Source organism: Megascapheus bottae, chromosome 3 (assembly GCF_031878675.1).
Source record: "Megascapheus bottae isolate mThoBot1 chromosome 3, mThoBot2.hap1, whole genome shotgun sequence".
In the NCBI taxonomy this organism is placed as follows: Eukaryota; Metazoa; Chordata; class Mammalia; order Rodentia; family Geomyidae; genus Megascapheus; species Megascapheus bottae.
In genome coordinates, this window is record NC_143511.1 from 22,789,760 (window position 1) to 22,796,431 (window position 6,672).

General features: G+C 41.9%; 1 pseudogene; it reads right to left on the reverse strand.

Moving 5' to 3' along the window:
* Positions 1-2,385: 2,385 nt before the first annotated feature.
* On the reverse strand, positions 2,386-4,161 carry LOC150065061 (actin-related protein 8 pseudogene; annotated as a pseudogene).
* Between the last annotated feature and the right edge of the window lie 2,511 nt (positions 4,162-6,672).

Sequence of the window (6,672 nt, forward strand, 5' to 3'; positions counted from 1 at the left end):
TTGAGTTTGGAGACAGCGCTTTGTAGTTAATCACAGCCTGTTCTATTGATTACAGTATGAATTTAGTTTGCTTGTCACGTGAGCGGGAAGAGAGCTTTAGCCTCATAACACGAAAGGGCTGAACGTGCCAGAGAATTATGCATTGCGTTATTTGTTAAACTTTAGAACTGCAACTGATGCTTAATGTTGAAAACCTCTAATCAGTGTTGAATTTTTCAGACTCAAAGCTGTGTTTATAATAATAGCGGAGAGTAGCAGACATGTATCCTTCATTTGCAGACCCAATAGAAACATACATTGCTAATGAAAGCCCCTTGAAATTTCCCCAGATAGAGTGACAAATTATTTTGATGAGTTTATTGAGAAAAAAATAGAAAACAATTTATTAAAATTACTCACTTACTGTGAACCTTCTCAGTTCCCAAAGAACATTGAGGAAATATTAACACAAAGTAATTCTCCAAATTTTAATATATTCTTTAACACATTCAGTGAATGCCATCTAAGAAAAAAAATAAGATAACATAGATACCACACCAAGTAAGGTAGAATGAAATAAGATTCCTCTTCTTGTAAATAGATTACACGGAGATATTTTATGTTGTTATAGTTAAAAATCAAGCTTCAAGAAGCATGCTAGAAATTACTTAAGAATACGTCACTTAGTTTTGTCTTGTTCATAGTTTGTTCTTGTTTTTTTTGTGTTGTTTTTTTGTTTTTTGTTTTTTTTGCCAGTCCTGGGGCTTGAACTCAGGGTCTGAGCACTGGCCTTGGGCTTTCTCAAGGCTTGTACTCTACCACTTGAGCCACAGCACCACTTCCAGATTTTCCTATGTATGTGGTACCAAGGAATTGAACCCAGTCTTCACGCATGCTAGGCAAGCACTCTACCACTAGGCCAAACTTTCTCCCAAGGTAAGCACTCTTACCACTAGACCAAACTCCTGGCCCTTGTACATAGCTTTTATTAGTCACTTTTTATGACAATAAGGAGCTCATTGCATTATCTTTCTCAGCAGATGATTCAATTACTTTTAGCATGCTTAAAAGGATGGAAAAGCTGGGTACCAGTGGCTCACATCTGTACTCTTAGCTACTCAGATCTGAGGATTGTGATGCAAAGCCAGCCCTAGTGCAAGAGACCATGAGACTCTTATCCCCAAAAACCAGAAGTAGTGCTGTGGTAGAGTGCTAGCCTTGAGCTGAAGAGCTCAGGGAAAATGCCAGGCCCAGAGTTCAAGTCCCACTACAGACAAAAGAAATAAAAAATTAAAAAAAACAATGATGGACAAGTTTAGAATATAGCTGTAAAATTTATCAGCCTGAATACATTCTCTTTTGCTTAGAAGACTTGTTTTGCTTTTGTTTGAGTTTGCTTTTTTTTGGTATCCTTCCATGCTATCTTTGACCCTGTGGCTTGCCAGAGTGGGATCTGTGAGAACTACATTAGGCTATGGTTTTATTCTTCAATCTTTGCTTCTCCTTAAGTTTCATCTCACTTGATCAAATAAATCAGAAAATAAATTTAAGAAAATACTCAAAATAGTTTGATGCATTTAAGTCATTGGCAGTTTAAAAATGTCTTTTTCTCACTTGAAGATCAAATTCCTTTGTTCAATTGTTCAGTGGGTCAACAAGTGAACATGGAGAAGTCATACATTTTGAACTTCATAAGACACTAGGGAATATCACAATGATGAGAAGCCTGTCTCTAACTTAGCAAGTCCAATGAAATCCCTGTCTTCTCTCCTCTGCCTTATTTTTTTTTTTTTTTACCTTTACTGATTGCCCTACACACACACACACACACACCCCGGAACTGGCCTTGGCATCTATTTTTTTCTTAGGCCCCATTCTATATCAGTTTGATAAGGTCATTTTGTAGTGTAGAGTGGCAATTGTTTAGGAATGTTCTTTTTTTACTGTAATTAATAGAGGCGTTACAGTTATATTTGCCAGATAGAAGGTGCATTACTTCTCCCACATTGATGCTCCTTCTCATGTTTTTGTCCCCATTTCCCTCCCCCATCCCCTCCCCTTGTTTTTCCCTTTGTTTAAGAATATTCTTAACTTGTGTGTGCATGCTGTGGAGCTGGGGCCTGGCCACTGTCCCTGCTCAAGGCTAGTGCTCTCCTTCTTGAGTCACAGCTCCACTTCTGCCTTTTTGGTGGTTAGCTGAAAATAAGAGTGTCACAAACTTTACTGCCTGTGCTAGCTTAAAAACACAATCCTCAGATTGTAGTAGCTAGGATTTTCAGGTACGAGCCACAGGAGCCCAGCTCTTACATGTTTGTTTGTTTGTTTTTAAAGTTGAACCTCATTTATTTTCCATGAAAATGAAGCATCTAAGTCAATAAGTTAAAAAAATATATTTAAGTCCTTTAAAACAGTCTTGGTTTTCATCTTCAACAGGGACTTGACTTCTCCATTTTACCACACAAAAGCCGTTCGCTCTCGTAACATGCGGACACCAAAGTGCTGCCATTCTCGCTGATAAATTCAAAGTTCTTGTGTGGTATCCAAACAGACTAACACTGCCCCTCCTTTCCATGCAATCAGCCAGGGATCCATGTCCTTGGGCCTTGTGATCACATCCACATTTTCAATAATTCGCCTGAAGGAAGGTGGCATTTTGTTGAGAATTCTATGCTGCAGAAATTCTTGAGCTTTATGAAGCATTAAGCCACCTCCCACCACCAGGATGGAGCTATACATCTTCTTCTTGGTGTCATCAGAGGAGCAGTGGTCTATGCTATGAAGTCTTTCAGGTAGATCAGCAGACTGGCCACGAAGATCTCCTTCAAATCCAATAGGTTTAGATGCAGACTTTCGGGCAGCAGTAGCTTTTGCAGACTGTTCTTGCTTGCTTTGCGTGGCCAACAGGTAATGTTCATCATGAGGATCCTCAGGCTCACCTTGTGATCTGTGCTGCAAAGCTGTCATTTTCTGCCCAACGATTCCAAAAGTTGCTGGGTAAAATAATGCCATTGGAGCCTGGAGGTTTTCGTCACCTAATCGAAACTGGTATAGCAGGGCAGGAGAATCTGGATGTCGAATCCGAAATTCATGTCCTGAAGTCCAGAGATGTCCTGATCTAAATGACAAAAGGTTTCTTTTAGATTTTGCAGAAGAAGGCAATCCATTTTGTTTGTTAATTGGCATTCTCGATAAGGGAACTCAGCTCGCTGCATGAACCAGTAAAAGCATCTTGACACATCAGATCCTCCATATGCCAAACATAACGGAGTGTTCCAATGAGACACACCATCCTCTACACCGCTCACACTTGTTTTCTGGTCCCCAACATCTACAATACATGTTCTGCTTAAGCCGCTTCCAAAGGTAGCACACACCAACTCCTGAACACAACAATCCCTGAAAAACCCATCTTCATTAGTATCAAGTCACTAGTTCTTTCACGTGCTGTTTATTATAGAGATCAGGGATTAACAAGATACATCTGTAATACTTTAAATCTTTCAGTGGGATTTCCAAGTATTTTTGTATTGCATGAGACCATATAACTTCAATATCGGCCAGAACTGCTGTAAGGGAGCCCCCAGGTCCTGGATGGATATTTAACTGACCTCTTCTGATAGGCCAGTGAATGTTATAGCAGTCCAATGGATTAACGTACAAGGCCTCTTCTCCTACTAAAAACTCAGGATGATGAGAGGTGTTTGTCCACTTATTCCCTGAGCAGTGATCTAAAATTGCAGGTCGCATCTGCTTGTTATAGGAGCGTGCTTGTTCAGGGGACGCAGGAATCCGTCTTGTACCATTTGACATCTTTTTAGACCATATTGCTTGATCCACCATTTTAAGGCCATTTTGTCTTTGCTCATTACTTTCAGGTTTATTTAGTCCCTCCCGTAGGAGCCAATTGTCCTTGTATAGGGGCTGCCCTTGTTGTTTGTGTCTTCACACAATGACAATGACATGAGGAATACTGACAGGAAGTGTGTCTGTGGCTCGTCCAGTTCTTAAAGTCGTAGAACCTGAATGACAACGATGAAGTTGCTCTGGATTTGCTCCTGCAGCGAATCCGGCACCGGCGCCGGCCGCCGCTTCACGCCGCGCTGCTCCTTCTCTTTCTCTCCGTCCTTCTCCTTCCCATTCTCCGTGTCCCCCTTCTCCGCTTGGGTCATCGTGGCTGTCGGCTCTCACGGGTCTCTAGCGTCTAGCCCTGAAGCGACCTTCCAGCTCGGCGTAGAAGCGCCACTGCGCAGGCACCACAGCCCTTATGGTGGCCCACTATCAAGATGGCCATCGCTCCAGCTCTTATATGTTTTAAAGAAATGAATATTCCCTTGCTAGCACATATTTCTGGATTTCATGTTTGTGTACAATCATTTTTGATCAGTCCATCAATGAACAATTCATTTTCTTTGTATTTCCTATGTAAAACATAATGTACCAGTCCCTCTTGTTTCTCCCCTAGAGGCTTACCCTGACATACACTGATGCGAAACACAGCCACTGTTGACAGTGTAGGAGACAGACAGCAGTGTCATGGAGAATGTGAACTTAAAAGTCACAAAGACCTGGATTGGAATCCAGGCTCTGTCACTTAGGAGATAGCTGACCTTGCCAAGTAATTTACTTTCTCTCAACTTTGATTTCCTACTCTGTAAAATGAGTATAGTACATGACTCAGATACACATGGTAACAGCTCATTAGACACTACTTCAGCCTGTCCTGGGGATGGACATAGATGTTAGAATTCCAGCTGCCAGAATAAAGCATCACAGGCCAGGATGACTTACACATCAGAAATCTGTCTTCTCCAAGTGCTGGAGGCTGAAAGTCCAAGGAGAAGGTACCAACTTTCTTCAAGTGGTCTCTCCTTGGCTTACAGATAACCATCTTCTGTCTTCCAATTCATGTGATCATCCATTTATGCATGTAAACTCTGCCGCCTCCCCCCCACCCCTCTTCCTCCTCCTCGACCTCCTTCCTCTTTAAATCCACATTCATACCCTTTACAAGGCAGATATTCTACTCCTTGAGACAAGCCCCCAGCCCATTTTGCTTCAGGCATTTTTCAAATAAGGTCTCCAATTTAGGTCCTACTTGGCCTAGATCTCAAACCTATTTATGCTTTAAAAATAGATGGGATGGCATGCGTATACCATTGTACCCTTGCTTTATTGGTTAAAGGAGGTCTCAGTAACTTTTTCCCTGGGATTTTCTGTTAAACAATGACCTTCCTAATCTGTTTCCCAAGTAGTTAGAATTATACCCATGAACCAGTTCATCCAGATACTTCTGGTGTGTGTGTGTGTGTGTGTGTGTGTGTGTGCATGTAAGTATTTGTGCATACATGTGTGAAGTAGTACAGGGGCTTGAACTCAGGAACTTTCATTCTCGATCACTTTTCTAGCTCATAGCTAGCACTCTATCACTTGAACCACAGCTCCAGTCTGGCATTTTGCTGGAGATGAACTTTCATGGTCTTTTCTGCCAGGACTGGCTTAGTACCAAGATTCTCCAGCTCTTATCCCGGTCACCACATTTATTATCTTCATATAAGGACGGTAATTCTTTTGGATTGGGGCCCATTCTAAAGTCCTCATTTTTAACTTAATCAGGCATATAAAAGCTTAATCTTCAAATAAAAGATACTGAGAGTCAGAAGTCCAGCAAATGAATGGGGGGAGGGGAGCAGAGAAGGGACACCATAGAGTCCATGGCAGAAAATAACTTAGATTAGATGCTAATCCAAAGTATAATATGAATCTCAAGACTTCCATTTCGTTTTGCTAGGAAGCCCCACGGAGGATCCCTTCCTACTGCACTCCCATTGCAGCTTAGGGCCTTGGAGACCACACAGGTCTGCATCCAGAAAGCCCTGCCTGCTGTCCAGGACACCTGACCACCTAAACAGCCTATGTTTCAGTCCAGCCAGCCCCAGCATTCCCAGCATTGGGCTTTCTGGGACAGGCAATCAGCCACTGGGCCTCCAGCCAGGCTGCAGAAACCTCTGCAACCCCAGAGCACAGCTGTACATGCTCTGCCTGCAGCCTCTTTCCCTTCAGGGTTCACACGATGTAGAACCAAATTCCAAGCTGTTCTATTCCTTGCCCTAGCTTCTCTATGCAGGCACAAGGGCATGACACCCCTCCCAATGCCAAGTTCAGCCCCAAACTTCCCTGACCTTGACTTTTGTCTAAATGCTCACTGGGATATTCACATGTCCAGACAAATATAAGTCCAATGGCACTTGCACAAAGGATTCCTTTCCTTACAAACCCTCCTACTTGCCTTCCATGCTCAGTAGGCACCTTGCAGGGGACAGACCTCTAATTTCTGGAACTGTTTTCTCTACCACCCTGTGTGATTCACTGGGTAAGCGGGAATGTTCTACAGACAGCTTGCCTGAGACAAAAATCCTATCCTAATACCTTGGATAAATATTTACCTTCCTTAAACTTAGGTTCGCTGATGCATAAAATAGGTGTAATAATAGTTCTTACCCTAAAAGATTGTAATCAGTTAATAATAGCACAGGATGTAGTACTATGCTTGTGATAACAGGATTATCACTACCCTTAAACAGTGCCCTATATATATTCATATATATATATATATTTATATATTTACAAATACATCATCTCATTTAGTTCTCAAAAGGTCCTATGAAGGATACAACTATTTTATAGGCAAAGAAA